Consider the following 27,607-nt stretch of genomic DNA (forward strand, 5'->3'; position numbering starts at 1 on the left):
TTGACATAATAATGTGTATTGGGATCAGTCCTAAAGAACTAAATTGTTTCTAAGCCTCATATTCTATGTTACTTGCTTTTAGCTCTTATAATTATAATTTTTAGATTTATCACTACTAATAAATGTGACTTCAGTGCATTTATATAAGCACACATATATATGTCATACCCAAAAATATATGCATCTTCACATTAACTACATATTGACAGATTATTTTCCAAGTTGACTTTATCAACTTACAATCACAACAGCAGGAACTAAAGGTTCTCTTTGATCTATATACTCAGCAATTCTCTGCAATACAAAACTTACATATTTGCCATTGTTACAAAATGAAATATCAGTCTGGTAAAAATTTACAATTTCTTATTTACTTATAAAATAAAGAATTTTTTCATATTTACTGGTCATATATATCTTCTTGTACCCTCAAACAAGGACAAACGTTTTCTTTTTCTTTTACATTGTAAATGATTATGGATTGTCCTATGTTAATTATTTGCAAAAATGCTTTATATTCTAAAAATGTCTACCTCCTGTTTTTTTCTATATTAGTCTTTCAGCTTTTATGCTAGTTTTAATTTTGCTTTCAAAGGGTTTTGCAACCAACACCACAATCTTTTTTTAGAACATTTTCATCCATCTGTAGAAAGCCCTGTACCCATTAGCAGTCAATCCAAACCCATCATCCACTGACTCCACACATACCTTCACAGTTCTAAGCTTATCCAATGAATTTTTTAAATGAAAATATTGGAAGCCTATAGGAAAATTGTTGACTATATGCTAATTTTGAAACCCAGACCTTAACTTAATTATTTTCTTTTAGTTCTAAATATTAAACAGTTTTCTTTCTAATATTTTAGATGAATATACCATCTGAAATAAAACAACTGTGTACTCATTTTCAATTGTTATATGTCAGATCATTTAACTCTTCTTGTTGAATTGGCTCAAATTTTCAGAACAATGTCAAACATGAGTGATAATTATTGACACTTTCCCCACTTATCTTCAATTGTTACATAATAACTTATTTATAATCAAATATAACAAAGAAAATATATATTCCTCATAGTAAGATCTGATTTATAAAATACATATAAGAATTGGTATTATTTAATATGTTAAGGAACTATCATTCAATTCAAACTTCATTATGGATTTTCTTGTTTTTAATCTGTGATGAATCTTGATTTTTTTATTTTGGGGGTATATAAAGATTATATGATTATCTTTTTTAAAAGATTTTATTTATTTACTTGAGAGCGAGAGGGAAAGAGAGAGAGCAAGTGAGAGCACGGGCAAGGGAGAGGGGCAGATGGAGAGGGAGGAGCAAACTCCCAACTAAGCAGGGAGCCCAACGTGGGACACGATCCTGGGACTCCAGGACTATGACCTGAGTCCAAGGCAGATGCTTAACTGACTGAACTACCCAAGCATCCCTATAATGGTTATATGAATACCTTTACTGCCTTACAAATTTACAGATTTTCACATATTGAACAGAAATAGCAGTGTTTCTATATGCAATTTCATTTCTTTTTAAAAGAATTTCTTTTCTTTTTAAAGATTAAAATTTATCTTTTTAAAAGATAAATTACAGTTTTTATTAATTTTTTTTCTAAAAAGTTACTGGATTTAATGTCATTTCTATTTTTCTTTAGCTTTCCAAACATTTTATAATTTAATTTTGTTAATTTATTTCTATTTGTGTGTATTTATTATTACCTTTCCTTTCACTTCCTGATTTGAATGTTAAAATTATTAAATTTTCTATTTTTTGTTTTGCATTAGTCGATAACTTTCCTTCTGAATCAGCTTTGACTATATTAGTGGTTTTCGGTATGCAAAGGTACTCTACATTTCCAATTTTATTTTATCTTTGGCCAAAATAATTTTTTAAATTTCTGAATGATAGAGATTTTACTTTGCTTTTTGTTGGGATTTTTTTTAATTGCAATGCTATTATTATACTCCAAATATTCTTCAGTGCAATCAGAAAATATCTTAAGTATTTTTCTATGTTCAGTTTATTGGTATGTTGCAATATAGCAACAATTTCAAGTGCCTCATTTTTAAAAATATTTTTAGATATCAAAGTTGTAAATTTAGGAAAGACTTACTAATTATAGATACAAATATTTATTTTAAATGTTTATTTTTGTCTGCATTTTTCGCAGATGCTCGAGAAAGATTTCTTAAACTTTCTTGGTGCTCTTATGTTATCCATTTTTTTCCCTTTCATCCTGATGATTTTTAACATTGTGTCTTTCTGTTTTCAGTATATGTCACCTAATAAATCTACAATGACCTTCCATTGCTTATTGACATCCTTTATCAACAAAAATGAGTTGCTCAATTTATTGCTATTTGCAATATTTTTTGATACTCTAATGAAATTCTCTTTCTATTTACCTCATTGTTCATTGTTTTCCACTCTAATCTTGCATAGTTGTTGCTATTAGATATTTCTTTTTTTTTTAAGATTTTATTTATTTATTTGACAGAGATCACAAGTAGACAGAGAGACAGACAGGGAGAGATGGGGAGGCAGGCTTTCTGCAGAGCAGACAGCCCGATGCGGGGCTCGATTCCAGGACCCTGAGACCATGACCCGAGCCGAAGGCAGAGGCTCAGTGGTTTACACTGAGCCACCCAGGCGTCCCACTATTAGATATTTCTTATGAATAGTATAATTATATGAGTTTTCTGTCCTTAATGATAATTTTTATTTACTTTGTAGAATTCAATTAATTTATATTTTATGAATTAAAATTTGTTGGTCTTTATTTTTGTGTACTCTTGGGCATCATTGATTTCATGAGTTTTTTCTCATATGACTTAATGAATTACTTTCCTTTCATTCTCAAAAAATGTTTGAATATGCACAAAATGCACAACATCCATACAGAATTATATTTATTTGCTTATATGTGACATGAAAAAAACTGTGATATTTTCACTTTTCTTTTTCCGTATTTGCATCCTTTTCTATTATTATAATTACAGTAATTTATAGCCTTTTAAAAGACATTCACATAGATTTTATTCTTTTTTTTAAGATTTTATTTATTTATCTGACAGACAGAGATCACAAGTAGGCAGAGAGGCAGGCAGAGAGAGAGAGAGGAGGAAGCAGGCTCCCTGCTGAGCAGAGAGCCCGATGCAGGGGCTCCATCCCAGGACCCTGAGATCATGACCTGAGCCGAAGGCAGAGGCTTAACCCACTGAGCCACCCAGGTGCCCCGACATAGATTTTATTCTTATATTGAAGTAATTTCAATGATTATCTCTGTTACTTATTTTTTTTAGAACCCCATTAGTGCAGAAAGAGATTTTAGCATTTGGGGATTTTTAAATTCCTGTATAGATAACCTAAAGTGTTATGTTAGTTTCAAGTGTACAACATAGTGATTGAAAAATTCCATACATCATCTAGTGCTCATCTTGACAAGTGTACTCCTTAATCCCTATCACATAGTTCACCAATCCCCCCCCACCCACCTCCCCTCAGTACTTTCTACTCCTAACCCTTCCTTCTTTCTTCCTCTTGTCCTCTGGGTACAGAACAAACCACCAGTTTGTTCTCTACAAGTAAGAGTCTGTTTCTTGGTTTATCTTTCTTTTCTTTCTCCCTTTGCTCTTTTGTTTTATGATTGTTTATGATTTCACATGAGTGAAATCATATGGTGTTTATCTTTCTCTGACCGACTTATTTCACTTAGCATTAATTCTCTAGCTCCAACCACTTCACTGCAAATGGCAAAATTTCATTCTTTTTTATAGATGAATAATATTCCATATTCCATATACATATTATATATATTATATATATATATATATATATATACACACACACACATATGAAATCTCTTCTTTATCCATTCATCTATTGATGGACAGTTAGAATGAATTCATAATTTGGATATTGTAAACAATGTTGCAATAAACATAGGGATGCATGTGTATCCCTTTGAATTGTGATTTTTGTATTTCTGGGGTAAATACTCAGAGACAGAGAGAGATAGCGAGAGAGAGCACAACTAGGGAGGAGAGGGGCACCTGGGTGGCTCAGTGGGTTAAACCTCTGCCTATGGCTCAGGTCATGATCTCCGGGTCCTGGGATGGAGCTCCGTGTCTGGCTCTCTGCTCAATGGGGAACCTGCTTTCCCCTCTCTCTCTGCCTGCTGCTCTGCCTGCTTGTGATCTCTCTCTTTCTGTCAAATAAATAAATAAATAACCTTAAAAAAGAAAGAAAGGAAGGAAGGAAGGAAGAAAGAAAGAAAAGAAAAAAAGAAAAGAAATGGGGAGGAGTGGGTGAAGCAGTCTCCCTGCTGAGCAAGGAGTCTGATGCAGGGCTTGATAACAGGACTCTGGGATAGTGACCTGGGCCAAAGACTTAACTGACTGAACCATCCTGAGAAAAGCATTTTTAAAGATACAAGCATATTGAAGATTCTAGCTCCAGACTAAAACCCATGTGTGGTTTTTTTTCAGGCCCAACGACAGACAATTACAAAGTTCTACCTGGCAGGTCCTCTCCACACCAGGGTTGGTGGCAATCAGAGTGTGGCAGCTTCTTAGGGGAGTTGAGTCAAGGACGTAGCCCACCACCACCCTGCTCTTATGCACGTCTGTATTCCTCTACCAGGCACCTCCATTTGCAGACCTCTTTGCTGAGTCTCTCAGCTAAAACCTTCCTAAGTGCCTTTTTTTTAATAGGGAGAAGATGACCTTGAGGACACTTTTCTCCAGTTTGACCTAGGGCTCAGTACTTTCTACTCCTAACCCTTCCTTCTTTCTTCCTCTTGTCCTCTGGGTACAGAAAATGTCATGAGCCTTTCATTTGGGACTCCTTAGACAAAAAGGTGACTCCATATCAGCAGGGCCTTGCTGGCACTGCTACAGGGAAAATGAAACATGGGGGAGCTGGCACTTTCTCTTGTTTAGCCTCTTGTTTCTGGGAACATTGAAGTTTGTGGTTCAAGGCCTGACAATTTTCTCACTTTGGCTTGTTCTAATCAACTACTCCCAAAACTAGCAATGTAGCTCTCCCCAGCTCTGCTTGGTCCTTGACATATGTCCTATAAAGATAAGATATTAAAAACCAAGTGGACTTCTACTAAGAACATGTTGGCTGTTGACACATTTTGCAAGGCATGTCATATTTAATATTCAATATTTTAAGTTAAGTCTTGTTTCCGACATCTTGGGACCAAACCTTTGTTTCTATTTTGACACTTTCCTTCTGAAACACTTCAAAGAATGAAATTACTTAGTCAAATGGTATGAGCATCGTAAAACAAAACAAAAACAAACAAACAAACAAAAAACACTTCTATAAATTTTGCCAATTTTTTCCCAAAGTTTATAAGTTTCCTTCATCTGAGCAGAATGACCAATTCAGATAACCAACACAAATGTTCATTTATTTTTTTTCGTCTGTAATCATTTGATACATAAAAAATGATAATTCAGGTTTTTGTTTTAATATAATATTTTTACCAAGGTAAAATGTTTTACAAGTGTCATAAGATACCTCCAATTTTTCTTATTTAGTCTTGTTCTTCCTCTAGGGGATGCATGGACACACACACACACACACAATATTTATTTTTTAACAGTTTTAGATTTCCAGAAAAATTATGTAAAATGTACAGAAAGTTCTCATATAAACTACACCCGTTTTTCCCTATTAACATCTTGTATCGTAGGCCTATCTGTCACAATTGACCAATATTAATACCATATATAAATAAAACCCATCCTTTCTTTATTCAGATTGTCTCAGTTTCTTTACCGTTCTTTTCCTATTCCAGGATCCCATTCAGAATACCGCATTATACTTGATTGCCATTTCTCTGTAGACCAGTCTTGGCTCTAATGGGGGGGATTGTTGCGTTGGAAAATTGACCCCGTTATCATCATATCATACCTCATTCCATCCTCGATAATTTTCCTTCTTCTGAGGTCTACTTTGTCTGAAATTACTCTAAGCACTCCAGCTTATTCTGATGATTGTTAGCACATGTGGTGGTTTTTCGTTTTTTATTTTTAAGATTTTATTTATTCATTTGACAGAGGAAGAGAGACCGCGAAAGAGGGAACACAAGCAGGGGGAGTGGAGAGGGAGAAGAAGGCTTCCTGCCAAGCAGGGAGCCTGATGTGGGGCTCAATTCCAGGACCCTGGGATCAAGACCTGAGCAGAAGGCAGAGGCTTAACTACTGAGCCACCCAGGCGCCCCCCTGTGGTCTTCTCTTAGGGGTGCTGGAACGAATTACCATGAATGGTGGGTTAAAACAACAGAAATCTATTCTGGTTCAGTTCTAGAGGCCAGAATGAAAGCAAGGTTATGAACAGGGCCGTGCTTCTTAGGAAGGCTCCAAGGAAGAAGCCTTCTTTGCCTTTTCTGGTCTCTGGTGGGTAGTCAGCGGTCCTTCATGATCCTTGGCTTACAGTCACATTTCTCCGGTCTCTACCTCCATTATCGCATGTTCTTCCTGAGTGTCTCTGTATCCTTTGTTTTCATGGGTGCTTCCTAAAGGACACCAGGTTTTGGATTGAGGACCCACCCTAATCCAGTACAGCCTCACCTTAATTAATTACATCTGCAAAGACTGTTATTTCTGGGCAAGGTCACCTTCAAAGATTCTATGTGGACATGAACTTGGGGTGGACACTATTCACCAGGACAGCATATTTTTTTCTCCATCTTTTAACCTGTAAATTTGTTTTCATAGTGATTTTTTTAATAGACAAGATATAGTTGGGTAGTGTTCTTTTTAATCCAGTCTGATATCTCTGCCTTTTAATTGGTATATGTATTTCGTTCCCTTCTGAAGTGATTACTTATGTAGTTTGATTAACATATACAATCATTGTAAGTATTTTCTGTTCATTACAGTTTTTTTCTTGTTTCTTTTTTATCCTTCCTGTCTTTTGTACTTTAATTGAGCATTTTATATGATCCCATTTATCTTCTTTCTTCACATGTCAATTATATTTTTTAGAAAACCTTATAGGGGCTTTCTTAAACAGATACTCTTCTTAAAAATATGTTTATGAAGTCCCAAAAGTTCATTTTCAGTTTTGTTTCCTTTGCCTTTGGAGACATATCTTGAAAGAAGTTGCTGTGGCTGATATCAAAGAGATTACTGCCTATGTTCTCCTCTAGGATTCTGATGGATTCCTGTCTCATGTTGAGGGCTTTTATTCATTTTGAGTTTGTCTTTCTGTATGGGGTAAGACAATGGTCCAGTTTCATTCTTCTACATATAGCTGTCCAATTTTCCCAACACCATTTATTGAAGAGACTGTCTTTTTTCCACTGTATATTTTTTCCTGTTTTGTCGAAGATTAATTGACCATAGAGTTGAGGGTCCATATCTGGACTCTCTACTCTGTTCCACTGGTATATGTGTCTGTTTTTATGCCAGTACCATGCTGTCTTGGTGATCACAGCTTTGTAGTAAAGCTTGAAATCAGACAACGTGATGCCCCCAGTTTTGTTTTTCTTTTTCAATATTTCCTTAGCAATTCAGGGTTTCTTATGATTCCATACAAATTTTAAGATTATTTGCTCCAGGTCTTTGAAAAATACCAGTGGAATTTTGATCAGAATGGCATTAAAAGTATATATTGCTCTAGGCAGTATAGACATTTTAACAATGTCTATTTTTTGATCCAAGGGCATGGAATGGTCTTCCATCTTTTTGTGTCTTCTTCAATTTTTTTCATGAATGTTCTGTAGTTCCTTGAGTACAGATCCTTTAACTCTTTGGTTTAGTTTATTCCCAGATATCTTATGGCTCTTGGTGCTATAGTAAATGGAATCGATTCTCTAATTTCCATTTCTGTGTTTTCATTGTTAGTGTTTAAGAAAGATTTCTGTACATTGACTTTTTATCCTGCCACATTACTGAATTGTTGCATGAGTTCTAGTAGTTTTGGGGTGGAGTCTTTTGGATTTTCCATATAAAGTAACATGTCATCTGTGAAAAGAGAGAGTTTGACTTCTTCATTGCCAATTTGGGTACCTTTTATTTCTCTTTGTTGTCTGATTGCTGTTGCTAGGACTTCTAATACTATGTTGAACAAGAATGGTGAGAGTGGGCATCCTTGTCATGTTCCTGATCTCAATGGGAAGGCTGCAAGCTTTTTCCCATTGAGGATGATATTTGCTGTGTGTTTTTCATAGATAGATTTTATGAAGTTCAGGAATGTTCCCTCTATCCCTATACTTTAAAACATTTTAATCAGGAACGGATGCTGGATTTTTTCAAATGCTTTTTCTGCATCAATTGAGAGGACCATATGGTTCTTCTCTCTTCTCTTACTGATTTATTCTATCACATTGATTGATTTGCAAATGTTGAACCATCCATGCAACCGAGGGATGAATCCCACCTGGTCATGGTGGATAATCTTTTTAACGTGCTGTTAGATCCTATTTGTTAGGATCTTGTTGAGAACCTTAGCATCCATATTCATCAGTGATATTGGTCTGAAATTCTCCTTATCAAAAGCATCTGCACAGCAAAGGAAACAGTCAATGAAACAAAGAGGCAACCCACAGAATGGGAGAAGCTATTTGCAAATGACAGTACAGGCAGAAGGCTGATATCCAGGATCTATAAAGTACTTCTCAAACTCAGCACACACAAAACAGATAATCATGTTAAAAAATGGGCAGAAGACATGAACAGACACTTCTCCAATGAAGACATACAAATGGCTATCAGACACCTAAAAACATGTTCATCATCACTAGCCATCAGGGAGATTCAGATCAAAACCACATTGATATACCACCTTACACCTGTTAGAATATCCAAAATTAGCAAGACAGGAAACAACGTGTGTTGGAGAGGATGTGGAGAAAGGGGATCCCTCTTACACTGTTGGTGGGAATGCAAGTTGGTGCAGCCAATTTGGAGAACAGTGTGTAGATTCCTTAAGAGATTAAACATAGAGCTTCCCTATGACCCTACCATTGCACTACTGAGTATTTACTCCAAAGATACAGATGTAGTGAAAAGAAAGGTGATCTGTACTCCGATTTTTATAGCAGCAATGGCCACAGTCGCCAAACTGTGGAAAGAACCAAGATGTCCTTCAATGGACGAATGGATAAGGAAGATGTGGTCCATATACACTATAGAGTATTATGCCTCCATCAGAAAGGATGAATACCCAACTTTTGTATCAACATGGATGGGACTGGAAGAGATTATGCTGAGTGAAATAAGTCAAGCAGAGAGAGTCAATTATCATACGGTTTCACTTATTTGTGGCGCATAAGAAATAACATGGAGGATGTGGGGAGATGTAGAGGAGAAGGGAGTTGAGGGAAATTGGAGGAGGAGATGAACCACGAGAGAGATGGACTCTGAAAAACAATTTGAGGGTTTTGAAGGAGCGGTGGATGGGAGGTTGGGGGAGCCTGGTGGTGGGTATTATGGAGGGCATGTATTGCATGGAGCACTGGGTGTGATGTATAAAAATGAATTCTGTTACACTGAAAAGAAATTAAATTTAAAAATGGAAAAAATATATGTTTATGTATGTATATATTCTTTATAATATGTACACACATATATATATTCTTTTTAAAATATTTTATTTATTTGTCAGAGAGAGAGAGCAAGACAGAAAAAAAAAAAAGAAGGGGAGTGTCAGGCAGAGGGAGAAGCAGGCTGCCTGCAGAACAATGAGCCCAGTGCAGGACTCAATCCCAGGACCGTGGGTCATGACCTTAGCTGAAGGCAGACATTTAACTGACTGAGCCACCTAGGCATCCTGATATATATTCTTCCAGTATAAATTTTAACTAAGTTAAATCCATCTTCAAAGACAGTACGTTACTTCACATACAATACAGTTATCTTACAACTGAATATTTCCAATTTCTATTCTGACCTGTCATTAATTTCAATTATTCATCTGATATAATCACTTAATGCATTGCCACTATTACTCCTTTAAAGAAATAGGTATCTTTTAGATCAATTAAGGAGAATAAAAATAAAATATTTTATCTTAATTTATAACTTCACTGATAACACTTCTTTTCTTCTTGTCATTCCAAACTTCTGACCTGTATAATCTTCCTTCTTCCTAGTGAATTTCTTTTAATATTTCTTGCATGGCAGTTCTCTTGATGATATATTCTTTCAGTTTTTATTAACCTCAAAAGTATTATTTCTTCTTCACATTTGAAGGATAATTTTACTGGATATGGAAATCTAGTCTGGTTTTTTTTTTTTTCTTTCAGCACATTTAACATTTCATTCTACTCTTTGCTTGTTTGCATGATTTCTAACTAAAAGTTCACTGTATCCTTATTTCACTTTGGGTATTATTTTTTTTTCTTCCTCTTGCTATCATTTTTTTTCCCCCAGAAAGAGAGAGAGAAGCCCATGCATGGGTGGGGGGCAGGTCAGGGCAGAGGCAGAGGGAAAAGAGAATCAAAAAAAAACCCCATGGCCAGTGCAGAACCTAATGCAGGGCTGGATCTCATTACCCTGAGATCATGACCTGAGCCTGAATCAAAAGCCATGATTAGCTAACTGAGCAACTCAGATGCCCCATCCTTCCATTTGCTTTCAAGATTTTCTTTTTGTTTTTGGTTTCCTGCAGTTTGTGATATATCTATGTACGGTTTGTCTTTCATGTGTTTTCGGTTTTTATGTTTGCTTGTTTGTTTGCTGTTTTTGTATTTATACTTGGAATTATATGAACTTCTAAGATCTGTTCTTTGGTGTGTTTTTCATTAATTTTGGACTTCAGGTATTCTCACTTCAAATATTTCTTATATTCTATGTTCTTTTTCCTGTTCTCATAGTTCAATAATGTGCATGTGATACCTTTTAAAGTTGCCCCACTGTTTATTTCCATTGTCTTTGCATTTCAGTTTGATCATTTTATCTTGTTCTCCCTGGGATCATTCATCCTTTCCTTGGACATACATGCCCAGGGTACTAATAAACCCATGAAAAACATTTTACATTTTTTTTTCATATTTTTAGATTTCTAGCATTTCCTTTTGATTCTTTCTTGGAACATCCACCTTCTTGCTTGTATTATCCATCTGCTCTTGCATATTTTTCCTTTTTCCATTAGAGCCCTAAACAAATTAATCATAGCTATTTAAATGCCCTCTTGCGTAATTCCAACATCTGTGTCATATCTGAGCCTGGGTCCGTTGCTTGCTTACCATCATCAGAGTATGCTTTTACTTTTACCTTTTAGCATTCCTTGTGCTTTCTGTCAAAAGCTGAACCTCTGTCAGGTAAAGAAAGCTGAGGTAATAAGGCCTTGAGCATGAGAATATATGATAATCTGGATAGAAGTTGACGGGGGAGCCAGGGGTTTCAAATTCCTCTAGTATCCTTGTTTTTGTCTCCCCTCTTCAGTGTGGGCTTCCTATTCACTCTTTCGTAGAGACTGTCTCTTTCAGATTTGTGTAATTCACTGTGATTCTGCTGAAGCCCTGCTGTGGTGGTCAGGTATGGAGGAAAAGAAGCATTTCATAGTATTGTAATCAAATCTCAGGGTGATAAGGGTGACATGAGGCTCAGATAAAATTTTCCTTGGAAACTAGGCCTTCTTTTCTTAGAGAGAAGACTCTGGGAGTAATTCAACATAGTTAAGTTTCCCTTCCTCATGGCAGAACCACTAGGGAATATTCCTCAGATCTTCACTATGAGAACCAGGTGGCAATTTGGAGGTAAAATCCACAAAAGTGTAGTCACCTCCCAACTGTGACTCAGACCCTCAGTAGGCCTTCAGTCTTACTCTATTCCACAGTCTCTCTAACAATTGATTCAACTTTCCCTTTGAGAGTTACAGCCTGATGATGATGTCAGTGGCTTCTGCTCCAAGATGCATGTCCCAGCTGTTTCTCTTCATAGACTCCTATACCCTGTAGCTCCAGATTTCAGGGTAGTGACTTAATCTGGGACCTCAGTTCTCTGATGTCTCTAAAAGAAACTGTGAATTTACACATTGTTCAGATTTTTCTTGTTTGGAAAATGCAGTGATTACTTCCAACCTCCTTTACATGACAAGGCTGAAATCAGAAGTCATATTTTTCTATTAAAAGCAATCTGTAAATTTGCTTATACTGTCTAAAGATGTCCTCATATTTTTATATTTTAGTTATAATTCCAAGTGAGATCTATAATTGTATCTTCAATATAAGGTACATTGATTGGTATATTTTGAGGAATGGTAATCAAGAATGAGCTATCAGGGCACCTGGATGGCTCAGTCAGTTAAGTGTCTGCCTTCCACTCAGGTCGTGATCTTGGGGTCCTGGAATTGGGCCCAGGGCTCCCTGCTTAGCAGGGAGTCTGCTTCCTTCTCTGCTCTTGTCCCTCCCTTCCCCCTCATGCACGCTCTCTCTCATAAATAAATAATCTTTAAAAAATAATTACCTATAAAAATACTTGACAACAATATGATTATTTGCTGCCACTGTAGTAATCATCATGCATTTTATGACAGTAACCTAGGCATCATCAGACTTTAAAACATGTATCATTTAGTTGATAATTGGAAGATAAGAAATAAATGCAAATGTCATATATTAATACCAGTAACTAACAATGTATAGACCCTTTATCTTTTAATATATTTATCTTTATTTCATCTCATAAAAATAATGATAAATATCACTGTAGGAAAATAAGAATGTAAGATTGACCTAAACCCAACAAATATAATACTGTTACCATTTTAGTGTATATCCTTGATTTTTTCAAAGGTCACTATATATATACATATACAAATTACTCTGGGAGAATGGGATTTTGTAATTGGCTTCATAACAAACTAAATGATAGAGGAGAAGTGAAATGGGGGAAATCGGAGAGGCAGACAAACCATGAGAGACTGTGGACTCAAAAACAAACTGAAGGTTTTGGAGAGGAGGGGAGTGGGGTGTTGGGGGTGAACCTGGTGGTGGGTATTAAGGAGGGCACATATTGCATGGAGCACTGGGTGTGGTGCATAAATGATGAATTTTGGAACACTGAAAAAATATTAAAAATTATATTTAAAAAATTGTAAAAAAACCTAAATGGTATGGTATATTATTAACATATTTCCAAAAATTAATAAATTTCAAAATCATTATTGGTGCCTAAATAGTAATTCTTATACAATAACCTATTTAACTTATTCCCTGTAATTAGTTATACAATAATTTCCCGTTTTTCACTTACAACAAAATGTAGGAACTTCTAAAACATCACTTTGATCTTGTCTATTTGTTTCCTTTAGATGAAGTTTTAACAGTGGAACTGTCAGTTCAAATGGCAAGCCTCTTGCTGAGATTCCCAGAAAGTATTGACTCTGTGCCCCAGAAAGCAGCTGACAGCTCTCTCCCTCAAGCATTAAGTGAGCGTGTCTTTTGTTCACATTTGAACCAAAGAGATTCCATTTTTTGGCAGTGTATATTTCATATATTGTTATATGCAATATGTGGGTTTTAATTGTAGTTTTAACTTGATTTTTTGTTATTACATTTATTACTTATTTAACTTACTGATTATTATTACACTTGTTACATACATATTTATCCATACACTTATACTCTTATTTATTCTCCTTTTGTGAATTTTTATTCATTTGCTCATTTTTCTATTGATATTTTTACATTTTTCTTATTGATTTTTATTGTTATGTTAGTCACCATATCATTCGTTTTTGATGTAGTGTTTCATGATTCATTGTTTGCATATAACACCAAGTGCTCCATTCAATAAGCGCCCTCCTTAATACCCACCACCAGGCTCTCTTCTAAAACCCTCAGTTTGTTTCTCAGAGTCCACAGTCTTTCATGGTTCATCTCCCCTCCGATTTCACCCCCTTCATTTCTCCCTTCCTTCTCCTAATGTCCTCCATGCTATTCCTTGTGTTCCACAAATAAGTGAAAGCAAATGATAATTGATTTTTAAGAAGCTTTTAAGACAAATCTGTGCCAAATAGATTATGGAATTGATAATTAATACTTATTAAGTGCTTCTTGTATGCCCAACATTGAGATAATTGTTCTTTATATAGTGTCTCACCTCATATAAACCCTCGAATGATGCGTAAGAATGGATGCATTTATAACATCCATGGTATGTGTAAACAGGTGAATGCTGCTGGAGCAACTACTGAGTACCCAAATCTGTCTCTCTAGTTATCGAATTACATCTTTGTAACTGACTCTCAGTATCTTACCTACTTATCTATGCTATTGTCATGCTATTTGTCTAGAGAAAGGTAAATTTTGAATCTTGATGAAAGATAAAATACACCATGAGTTTTTGTATATATGGTGTATTTTTTTATATATGGTTATATATATATTTCATGTATGGTTATATACGCATTTTTTCACTAATGAGTGGTACAACTAATGGGAAAATATGTTGTATATATATGTTTATATAAATTTTCACTAATATATGGTTATATATTTTGTTCACTAGCAATAATATACATATAACACATATATTACAGATATTTTACTTATTAGTTGTGACCATTGTTTTTAATCTATCGCTTTTATTATTTTTTAATTTGGATAACTGTATGCCTTATTTTTAAGATCGCTAACTCTGAAAAATAAGCAATAAATAGGTAACTTGGAAATGGGTTATCTGCAACATAATCTTATAAAATAGATTTTATTTCCTCATTTACTTCTCTAATGGTGTTAATATTGTGTATACATGAAGTAAATAATAAAGATCAATAATAATAAGAAGAAGAATCAATAGCAAAGATCTCTCAAAATAAATATGATAGGAGATTAGATGACAAATTTAAGTATCTTGGTGAAAATACAACATAGTACAAGCATATATGGATATATAGCCAACATAATCTTTGCAAACACACACAGACCACTCGAAGAATTGGCTGTGTATTATGCATAAGGAAATTGTCCAGAAAGTTTTAAAAGTAGAAATCAATATGTAGCAGGCAATGTAATAAAACTCCAAATTAATAACTAAAGGATAACCAAAATATCTCTTTACCTAAATATTAAATCACTTAGAAAAATTATGGCTAAAAGAATCACATATTTAGAAATAAGAGAATATCATAAAGTTATCCCCCCCAAACTCCCTTTTATATAAAACTGCTACATTAAATCCTTTATTTTATTAGAAAATAAAAAAGATTAAAATTTGGGAGCTAAATATTCAAGTTAATAAATTTTTAAAGAGAACAACAAAATTAAACTAAATGAGGTAGAAGGAAGGAGAAAAGGAAAGAATGAAGGAAAAAGGAAGAAAAGTAGTTACATTAAAAAGTCAACATGAAAAGATATTTCTTAACATTAAAAAATGTAATAAAAAGCAATGTCACTATGAAAACTATAAAATCCTTGGGCTAAGACTAACCACAATGTTTAAACTTATATAAGGGGGAAAATAAAGGAAGGGAAATAAAATGATATATAATATTCCTGCCTAAGAAGATTCAACTACAGAGATATTAATTTTCCCCATAATTTATTTATTCATTCCCTTATGGAGGAAAGCTTAGTTTTTAAAAAAATTCCCTATTATGTACTGATGAAATAAATGTCCTATTGCATAAATCTAAGAGGATGAAATTTTCTTTAAAAATAAAATCACTGATATGCATACCTCCAAATACTCATATTGATAAATTGATTTTCAAAGTGGTTGTATCTAGTTATAGTCTTATTAGCTCTATTTAAAGTTTCTTATTTCCCTACATCATTAACAATATTGGCATACAAGTGTTATTAACTTGTATAAATATAATGTGTATGAATTTACGATACATTGCCACTCAACATATACTTTAGTATTAGTGAAATTTAATAATTCTTATATGTTATTAGCTACTAGGATGTTTTTAAAAATTTGTGATCTCATCATTCATATCCATTGTTCATTATGACAGAATAGATTTTTTTTTAAAAAATTTAAAAAATATTTTATTTATTTATTTGTCAGAGAAAGAGAGAGAGAGAGACAGCAAGCAGGGGGAGCAGCAGGCTGAGGAGCCTGATGTGGGTCACTGAGCAAGGAGCCTGACGTGGGCCTCAATCCTAGGACTCTGGGATCATGACCTGAGCTCAAGGCAAACGCTGAATCGAGTGAGCCACCCAGGTGTCCCAACAATAGATTTTTAAAAAATATATTTTGGGGGCGCCTGGGTGGCTCAGTGGGTTAAGCCTCTGCCTTTGGCTCAGGTCATGATCTCGGGGTCCTGGGATCGGGTGCCACATTGGGCTCTCTGCTTGGCAGAGAGCCTGCTTCCTACTCTCTCTCTCTGCCTGCCTCTTTGCCTACTTGTGATTTCTCTCTGTGAAATAAATAAATAAAATCTTTAAAAATATATATATATATATATTCTGGATACTATTTTTTATGTCTTATTAAAGCTGCACATAACTTCTTCCAATTTGGAGTTTTTCTTTTCACGTTTTTTTATAATGTTTTCAAGTATGTGTTAATTTTTGCTATTCAATTTAAATTAGTAATTAAATTATGCTAACTAAATATTCAAATTTATCCATCTTCTCTTTTATGACTTGTGCTTTTTGTGTTTTAAGAAACTCTTATCTTCCACCACTATCATTAAGATATTCTTCTTATTCTTCTTTTTCTTTCTGTTCTGTTTAAGACTTAAGTAGACTTTTCCCCCTCATTTTTATGTCTTGGGTCCATCTGGTACTAATTTTGAGCAAGGTGTATGATAAAGACATAGTTTATTGTTCTCCACATGCATAGCCAGTTGTCCCAGCATCATGTGTTAATGAGTGCAGACTTTCCTCTATGATTTATGATACCACCTCTCTCACAGTCCAGATTCAGGTTCTTGTTGCTCTATTAATTAATTAATTAATTAATTTTTAAAAAAAGATTCTGTTGATTTATTTGACAAACAGAGATCACAGGTAGGCAGAGAGGCAGGCCGAGAGAGGAAGGGAAGCTGGATCCCTGCTGAGCAGAGAGCCTGATACGGGGCTCGATCCCAGGACCCTGGGATCATGACCTGAGCAGAAGGCAGAGGCTTAACCCACTGAGCCACCCAGGCGCCCCTTGTTGCTCTATTTAAATAAAAATTTTAAAAAATCCACAGAATAAGATATGAGAATCCAGATGTATTTTATTATAACAAACATTTAAAAGGTTGCCAAAAATTAAAAATTATATATGCATATGTTTTTTATTCCTAGATTATGAACAAACCACAAAATGAATCTTCTTTTCACTCTACCCTTCCAGCAACCTTTTAGTGTACTTCTCATTACAGGAGCAGCCTTATCCAATTTCAAGTTTTGTTTGAACATGTTTTGCCATTTTTGCTCAAAGAATCAAATGTATAAAGTATATTTGTAATCACAGATCCCTGTTTCTTCAACATAGATGTACTTATATTTCTCAAAATAAATATTTTATATGGGTTGAATTCATGCAGATGACCTTTGACTAGAAACCTCTCGATATTGGTCTCTTTTACTAGAATTAGAATTGTAGGATTTCTGGTCTGATACATTGGCTTCTATGCCTTCCCTGTGCCATAGTTTTATTTACCATAGCTTTGTCATGACCCCTAATAAGGGGTATGTCCCTACTTAATACTTCTCTACTTCAATTGTCTTTTTTTGCTTCTCAAATTCTGTGTATAAATTTTAGAATTGACAGGTCAAGTTTCACAAAGAGGCCTCTTAAGTATCTAGAATTGTGTTAATTTATAGGTCATTTTGAGGAGAAAAGCAGCTTTTATTTCTCCACCTATGAACATAATATATTCCCCCCTTTATTTAGGCCTTCTTTTATGTCTTTCAATAAAATTTTTATCTTCCCCCAAGGTCTTCATATTTGCTTAGTAAAAATATGTACTTAAGTACCTTTGTAGCAAGATACTCCTCAGCAAAAACTTGGCAGGGTTTTTTGTTGTCATAAATTGTAGCTTTTCTTAAAATTCTTATTTCCTAATAAATCATTGCTGAGGAAATCAAATACTCCAGAATGAGACTAAGTTCGAATCCTTGCTTTGTTATTATTAATGTGTCACCCTAAGGATAAACAATGATTATGTGTGACAAATAAGTTTTAGTTCTTTGTCTTACGTCCTTTGACCTTTAATATTTTTCTATTATCTTATTGTTCTGGTTGGGAGCTCTAGCATTCTAATAAATATAAACATTGGTAGCAGTTATGAATTACTCAGTGAGAATGTGTTTATTGCTTCATTATTAACTATAATGTTAGTAGAGATATATGATCTATTATCTACTTTGGGAAGCTATCTCCATACCATATTATATTTTTAAAAATTGAGTTAGTATTACATTTTACCAAATTCATTATCTGTTGAGATAAAGATATTCTACCTTTTTCCTGAAGTTCAATTTTTATTGCAGTATAACGTATACAAAGTAAAATACCACATTATGAATTTTATTTTAATATATTTATCTATCTATCTATCTATTTATTTATTTATTTTAAGAGAGAGTGAGTTGGAGGGAGGGGCAGAGGGAGAGAGAGAACCTTAAGCAGGTTCCATGCCTAGCACAGAGCCTAATGTGGGTTCCGTGTGGGGGCTCGATCTAACCAACCTGAGATCATGACCTGAAGTGAAAGCAAGAGTTGGATGTTTAAACAGCTGAACCACCCAGGGCCTCTGAATTTTATATTTTTGGTTCTAGCTTTGTTACATTCTAGTAAAGATTGGTGTAGTTTTGTTCTGGTTGGCTTCCATGGATGTACTTGACACTTTCAAGACTTGCTTTTAAGCTTTTATAATAGTGGGTCTAGGGTAGATTTTCCACTGGGTCTAGTTTAGCACTATAATTAAGACATTATCTTTCTAGAGTAACTTGAATATCTAATATATTTAGGGAGTTTTCTTCACTCTGGATATTGAAAATTCAACTGATTCTTGACTGCGTGTAATCTCTTAGAATTGTTTGAGTTTTTTCTGCACATTTTTCTTTGCCTGGTCATGAAGAGTTTTACACGATGCCTATGTGGAATGACGTTGAACCAAAGACCCAAATGTACTTTCAACCAAAGACTCAAGTGTACAAAAATGTACCACATCTTTTAACCTCTTTTTCTGGGTACCTGCTTCTGGTCTGAGACTCTTGTCTCCAAGTTAAGATAACTTTAGCTTCTCAGAACTGCAATTCTTGCTCTTCTACTAAACCATGCTGCCAGACTCTCTTTGGATTACCCTTTCTTGCACCACGGTCTGGAAATTACTCCAAGTGGAATTTGGGTGATCATAAGGGATACCTCATGGGCTTTCCATCTCTGAGTGATCTCAGTTCTGAGCCCACTAAAGTCCCTAGGTAGAATATACTAATAGCTTGTTGCTCAGCACACCCCTAGCTGCTGCTGTGTGGGATACACTTTCTGCATCGCTTCTTTACATTTCCTGAGATGATCCAGACCAGGTAAGGTAGGGAGACGTGCTCTGGGGACCACAAAACACCTTACATTTTTGTGATTAGTTTCTTAATATATGACCTACACAATATATGACCTACACAAAACTCCTTTTTTAGATTTTTCAGGTGCAAAATTTACATACGGACTGGAAGTGGGAAAAAGTCACCTAGGAAAAATAAGTATAATCACAAATCTTTTTTTGTTTAATAATCTTGACAACATACACAAACAAACTTTCAAATTAGGACTAAGCAAGTACTTCTAAGATAAAATACACACCTTCAAGGTTAAGGCCATACATTCACCCAAATCTTTCATGGTTTGTCAGATGCACACAAGCCATGAATGGAGCTATGGTTACTATATGGTATTAATAGATAACACAAATAATAAAGATAAATAAATCAGAAGCTACTTGATGCTGCCCATTTCATTTAATAAGAAAAGAGTCAGGTGGTAGAGTGTGATACTGTACTTCTCATCTTTATGGACATTTACAAGTGGAATTGATAAATACAGGAGTCCCTGCATTGGATTCTGCCAGTGGCTAAAAGGAACACAAATATTCGTGTCACCTTCATGGTGTTGTTATTATTGCTGTAAAGCATGGATGACGTGAAGAACACTGCACAAAAGAAGTCTGAACACAAATTTCCCTTGGAAATCTGAGGTAGTTTTTATAAGTACCACCCATACCTTTATTTGGCTCCGAAGTAGGATTGATTGCAAAATTCAATATCAGAGTTTGACTCATCCTATCTAAACAATATAATCTAAAGTCATATTATGCTTCATTTCTGCTCTAAATAAAATTAGACTGAATTACATCACAATAGAGAGGAAATTCACCCTTACGTTTTTTGGTGTTGTACAGCAGATACAAATATAACTGCGAAGTCAATGACATACCGCACTGAATGTGAGGTTTTGAAGGCAAAGAAACTATCTCAATATAAGCTCAAGATATACTTGGGTTTGCTCCTGGGAAACCACACTAATTCTCTAAATATTCCACTTTGGTTTGAAGCTGCTCATTAACCATTCTGCTTACAGAGTTTAGTTAAGCTCCTCTGAAATTTGATATTGCCCTGTGAGGGAGGGGCTGCAAATTCAGTAATCATGACCTATGGAACTTGACATGCTGTAGTTTATCTGCCTGTTGTCACTTTCATTCCAAGGACTGACCTTGGGTTACTCTTGCAATGACACTCTTGTAGTTGCAATGCCTTTGGATTTCCTGATATCCCACTTTCTTCTTGCCTATATTAATGGTTTCCACAGGAAGTCAGCAAGATGCTCCTCTGCAGGGAGGAGGATTAGAGGACTAGCAGATTTTTTAAAAAGATGTATTTATTTATTTGAGAGAGAGAGAGAGAGGGAAGGAGAGAGCGAGGATGAGAGGAAGGAGCAGAGGGGGAGAATCTCAAGAAGATTCCCTGCTGAGTTTGGAACCTAATGCAGGCCTCCATCTCACAACCCTGACATTATGACCTAAGCCAAAATCAAGGGTCAGTCACTTAGCCAGCTGAGCCACCCAGGCACCCCAGGACTAGAGAATATTTTAACCTTAAGAAAATTTCATTTTTTAATGTATTTTATTAAAAAATGAAAGATAGGGACGCCTGGGTGGCTCAGTCAGTTAAGCCGCTGCCTTCGGCTCAGGTCATGATCCCAAGGTCCTGGCATTGAGGCCCGCACCGGGCTCCTTGTCCAGCAGGGAGCCTGCTTCTCTCTCTGCCTCTGCCTGCCACTCTGCCTGCTTGTGCTCTCTCTATGACAAATAAATAAATACAATCTTTTAAAAATGAAATATATATGGGCCTTATTTAATTATTATACTGGTAATATGTGTGATCAAAAATGCTTAGTGACTGGTTTACCAAAGGCTGTTCTTGATCCACATTTTCCTAACCTACGGTGGTGGCTGTATAGTAGCCCTTGACGGTCCATGGAAACTCTCAGTTTTGAGTTTCTGATTGGTAATCTAATGCTGGGCATGTTCTGTGCTGATAGTATTGTGCCAGGCGATGAGCAGCTTTCCTGGGGAGCAGGGAAATAGCTGAATGGTGAGTTTTAGAGACAAATGAAGATGTGCATTGACACTTGTCACTAACTAGCAAAACCCAGCCACTATGAGGAAATGCTTCAGGGAACATGAGAATTGACACCAACAGCAGTACTAGAAAGGAAAACTTCATTCTCAGCAAGTTAGTGGCCAGAATCGTTCAACAGGGCACTACAGTGGTCTGGAATCAAGCCCAGCAATGTTAAAATTCTGCAAGCATAAACAATAAGATTAGGGAGAAACCTTTCCTTATTTAGCACTTTCCATTTTGTTTTCAAAGTAATTCTATCAGTGATTTGTGGGTGATGATATTGAACAAGAATTTACTCCTTCTTTTGTCTTTCATATACAGTCACATGAAAAAAATAAATAAGGAACAAGAACATTTTAAGTGGAAAGAACATATGTTTACTATATCACTCAAATAAGGAAATTAGTTACCAATGAATTTTTTACTTGATGGTCCTAAAAATATCTCAATTTGACTGGTACAAATTTGGTACAGTTATTTACCTTCCAAATCAATAAAAAGATGTTTTGATTCCCAGACCCATAAATCATTCAGTAAAATACTTTTTAGGGTCGAAAATATAACCCAAATTTCCACTGTCAGCTAGGAGTGACCCGCTTTCAGGGCACCAATCTTCCTACTTAGACCAAGTAGAAAGAAAGGGTAAAAATAGAAATATATATATATATATATATATATATATATATATATATATACATCATATATATACATCAGCAAACCATGAGTTAAGTATTAGAGTAAATGTTATTTATTTGGGCAGTGCACCAGACACTGGTAGTGGCATGGGAAATGTTTATAGAGAAGGGAAAATAGCTCATAAAAGTCAACCAACTTAGTCAAATGCCATAGTAGACAACTTTTTTTTTGGCAATTTACTTATGAAATTTATTTTCTTATATAAATTATGTATTTCTCTGGGCAGACAGCCTTCACCTTATTGCACTAATAGCACATCTGTAATACCAAGCTACAGGCGAAGTCTTAACAAGAGGATTGTATTCTTCAACGTAGCACTTGTCTACCAGGCACTGTAGAGAGGATGAGGAGGAAAAGCCAGGATCCGCTCAGGTGAAGAGTGGGGTTGGGGAGAGGGGCAACTTGTATACCCTTCTGACAGTTGGTTCTCTCCCAGGAAAGGGAACATGCAAAGCTTACATCTGGATTCCGGGAGCAGGGAAGAGTTGGAAGGCTGAGAAGCCCAATGCAACACTGCAGCTCAGCTCCCTTTATATATATATATATATATATATATGAGAGGGTACTAGAGAGCAATTAAGGTAGCCAGGATTTGAAAGGCCAAAATATTGGAAAGAGGGAAAGTTCATTCAGAAGAACATGACCTTCTATGCTATGTTTGTTCTCTTCCATCTGTCAGCCTTTTAGTGTGCTCTCCCAGACTTCCAATTACCAGTATATGCATCTCCAAGTCTGATGACTTGTTTTATTCTGGAACCTCAGAATTCTGCTCTAAGTGTTGACGAGATATACATTGGAAGAAGGGAGTGTTATCGACATTGCCTCTCTTCCAAACCAGCCCTTGGGAGTTAGTATAAGAAGACTCCAAATCTCTCAACTATTGAATAGGATAATTCTGAGATATGTGTGTTGCATCACATTCCACCATCTTCCTGAGGAATTCAGCCCCAGTTGTCTACTATGGCATTTGACTAAGTTGGTTGGCTTTTATGAGCTATTTTCCCTTCTCTATAAACATTTCCCATGCCACTACCAGTGTCTGATGCACTGCCCAAATAAATAACATTTACTCTCATACTTAACTCATGGTTTGCTTCTATAGCAGCCTACTGATTATTTATAAGCTGTGTGGGTGCTGAGTCTGTGAAATTGAACAGAAAGCAACTGCTAAGAGGCAGAGAAACCAAAAGAACTCTCAGATATCTCACAGGGCTAATGAGATAAAAATTGAGTTCAGAGCTACCAAAGGGTTAGGACCTAAGCGGTCAAAATCCTGGAAAAAAAGTGAAGTGCAGACAAGAATATGCTAAGACATTTGCCAATTCCTAAGCAGCATTGTTAAAGCAAGAGGCAGAGAGGATGAGCAGGAGGCCAATAATAGCAGGTTGGAAAGCTAAGGAGAGCTACCAACACTCTCCTTACTCTGAGGAGACAAAATTTGGAGTTCAGGGCCAGCCAAGACAGAGAAAACCGGGTAAATATACTCGACTTTCATTTGTGACCCTTAAGAACTGCAAACAAGAGAAAGAACGAACCAGAAATAAAGCAAAGACATGATCAAACTCAGCCCCATGCCTGACTACATTAAAATGATCTGTTCCTACTGTGTTACTTACAGAAACCTAAAGAATATCTTTTCCTTTGGAAGAAATATTAAATAGAGCACTTGCAACATTTAATATATAATGTCAGGCAAGAAACTTTATCTAGACCTGTGCAGTCCTGTGTGTTAGTCATAAGGCACATGTGTCTATTTACATTTAAATTTATTAAAAGTTTATAAAATAAAGGATCAGTTCTTTAATCATCACACTAGTCATATTTCACAGTGCTCAATAATTGCAGGTGGATAGTAGCTATGGATTTGGACAACAAATATATAAACATTTCTGTCTTCACAGAAAGTTCGATAGGGCAGTGCTGATCTAGAGCTTTTATATTTCAAAACACATGTCTAGCATTGAATCAAATTTGAAAAACACACCATGATCTATAACCAGTAAAAAACAAATAATAAAAATAAAACAATTATGATCCAGATAGCAGAATTATCAATGCAGACTTTAACAAAACTTTGATTAACATGCTTAGGAAATTAGATCAAAGATGGAGAAATACTTCATAGAATCAATATCTATATGAGAATTAAATAAAAATTCCACAACTGAAAAGTACAATTACACATTAAAAATGGGTTTAACAGCAGACTGAGATTTAGCTGAAGAGAGGAAATATATACCTGATGATATATCATTTGGAAAGCAGGTTAAAGCATGGAAAGGGAAAAAGGCATGGAAAGGGGAAAAAAAGAATAAAAGACATGAGATAATGTAAAAATATATAACAGTTATAATTAAATATACAGAAGGGGACAACAGATATAATGGTGTGGAAACAATATTTGCAGGATACTGGCTGAGACATTTTTTAAATTGGTAAAAAAAAGAAAAGGATTAAGCCACAGAATCACAAAAACTGAAACAAAATAAAAATAAATAAAGAGAAAAGTACACTTAAATACATCACAGTAAAACTTTTGGACATCAAAATCAAATAAAAATCATAAATACTTGTCTGAAAATGTAAAAATTAATGCCAACATGCAACAATAAGACTGACAATAGACTTCTGAATAGGAACAGGAAAACAAAGAAGACAATAAATTGAGGAAAGCAAGTAGCTGCCAACAAAGAATTTTATACACTCTAAAAACACTCTTCAATTTTGAAAAAAAATAAAGATTTATCACACAAAAACTTGGAGATATTGTTGTCAGCACACCAGCACACTTAAATTATGAGATAGGCTAAAAAGAGTCCTTCAAGGACACAAAATCTAAATGCTGAGAGAAACATGATATTGTAGAAAGAAACAATCACTACATTTGTGGTAAGTATGTAAATAAATCTGAATTAATATTGGATGTATAAAATACACTAATCTAAAAATAAGAACTTGTAGGAGTATAGAATGTATATAGCATTTAAATTAAGGATAACAATAATTGTCTTGAAAGTGAAAAATAATTCATGTTTGACACTAATAAAGATGTCTATTATAATTTCTATGGTAATCAATAAATGAATAAGATAGCTAAAACCAAAATCTGAGATACTTAAAAATAAATCTCACAACACAACAAAGAAAACCATTAATAAAATGGCAAGACAACCTACTGAATGGGAGAATTATTTGCAAATGACATATCCAACAAAGACTTAATATATAAAATATATAAAGAAATTATACAATTCAACATAAAAAAAAAAACAACAAGTCATCTGGTTATAAATGGAACTGAGTAAACATTTTTCCAAAAAAGACATACAAATTTCCATAGACACATGAAAAGATGCTCAACATCACTTATCTTCAGGGAAATGCACATCATAACCACAACGAGATATCACCTCACACCTGTCATAATGACTAGAATCAAAAATATGAGAAATAACATGCTTGGTGAGGTTGTGGAGAAAGGTAAACCCTCTGTGCAGTCACCATGGAAAACAGTATGAAGATTCCTCAAAAATTTAAAAATAGAATAACCATATGATCCAGTAATTCCACTACTAGGTATCTACACACAAGAAAAGAAAAATGTAATTCAAAAAGATATATGCACACTATGTTTATTGCAATATTATTTACAATAATGAAATAACCCAGGTGTCCAACCATAAATGAATGGATAAGGAAGATGTGGTATATATCTAATAAAATATTATTCATCCATAAACAGGAAGGGGATCTTGTTATTTGCAACAACATGGATGGACCTAGTGGGTATAATGCTAAGTGAAATAAGTCAGTCAGAGAGAGGCAAATACCAAATGATTCACACATATGAGAAATTTAAGAAACAAAGAGGAGAAAAACAGAAACAAGAAAAGACTCAAATACAGAGAACAAACTGGTGGTCACCAGAGGGGTGGTGAGTGGGAGGATGGGTGAAATAGATAAAAGGGATGCAGAGTATCTTTATCATCATGAGCATTGAGTGGTGTGTAGAATTATTGAATCATTATATCGTACACCTGAAAATAATATAACACTGTATGCTAATGATACTTCAAGAAAAAAATAAAGATATATCTAACAAAATCTGTACAAGATTTGAATGAGGAAAACCACAAAACTACAACTCTGATGAAAGAATTAAAGACCTATATAAATGGAGAGGTATTCCATGTACATAAATAGGAAAACTTAATATTATCAAGATGTCAATTATTCCCAACTTGCTCTATAGATTCAATGACATCCCAATCACTGACCTAGAAAATTATTTGTATCTATTGAAAAATGGATTCTAAACTTTATATAGAAAGGCAGAAGACCTAAAATAGCCAACACACTAGTGAAGGAAAACAAAATTGGAGGACTGACACTACCCAAATTCAAGACTTAACCTAAAGATACAGTAACCAAGAGCATGGTTTTGGTGAAAGAATGAACAAATACATCTATGGTACAGAATAGAAAGTGTAGAAATAAATATAGCTAACTGATCTTGGAGAAAAGAGCAAAGACAATTAAATGATGGAAGAATAACCTTTCCAACGAATAATGCCAAAACAACTGGGTATTCACATACAGAAACCAACCTACAAAGATTGTACACCTTTCACAAAAATTAACGGAAGAAGGATCATGGAGTTAAATGTAAAATGCTAATCTATAAAACTCTTAGAAAACAAGATAGGAAGAAATTTAGGTGACCTTATGTTTAGTGTTGAACATTTAGATACAATACAAAAAGTATAATCCATAGGAGAAAAAAACTGTTAAGTTGGACTTGATTAAAATGAATAACTTATGCCCTGCATAAAACACTGCTAAGAAAATGAGAAGACAAGCCACAGACAGGTAAAACATATATCTGATAAAGTACTGGTATCTAATTATACAAAGAACTCTTACAATTCAACAATAACAACTCAATTAAAACATGAGCAAAAAATTATGAACAGACATATAATCAAAGAAGATATGCAGATGGTTAATAAGCATATGGAAAGATGCTCAACATTATATGCCATCAAGGAATTATGACAACTGTTGTTTTTAATTAAAACAACAATGCAACACCACTGTATACATATTAAAACGGGTAAAATCCAAAGCACGGACAACACTAAATTCCAGAAAGGATATGGATCCACAGGAATTCTCACTTGTCCGCTTGTTGGAATGCCAAATTGTACAGCCACTTTGAAAGACACTTTGATAATTTCTCACAAAACTAAACATACTCTTACCATATGATCCAACAATCACATTTCTTGATATCCACCCGAATGAACTGAAAACTTAAGTCCATGCAAAAACCTGTGCATGAATGTTTACAGTAGCTTTATTATAATTGC

Source organism: Mustela putorius, unplaced genomic scaffold, assembly GCF_011764305.1.
Source record: "Mustela putorius furo isolate JIRA1106 unplaced genomic scaffold, ASM1176430v1.1 tig00003972_pilon_pilon_pilon, whole genome shotgun sequence".
Taxonomy (NCBI): Eukaryota; Metazoa; Chordata; class Mammalia; order Carnivora; family Mustelidae; genus Mustela; species Mustela putorius.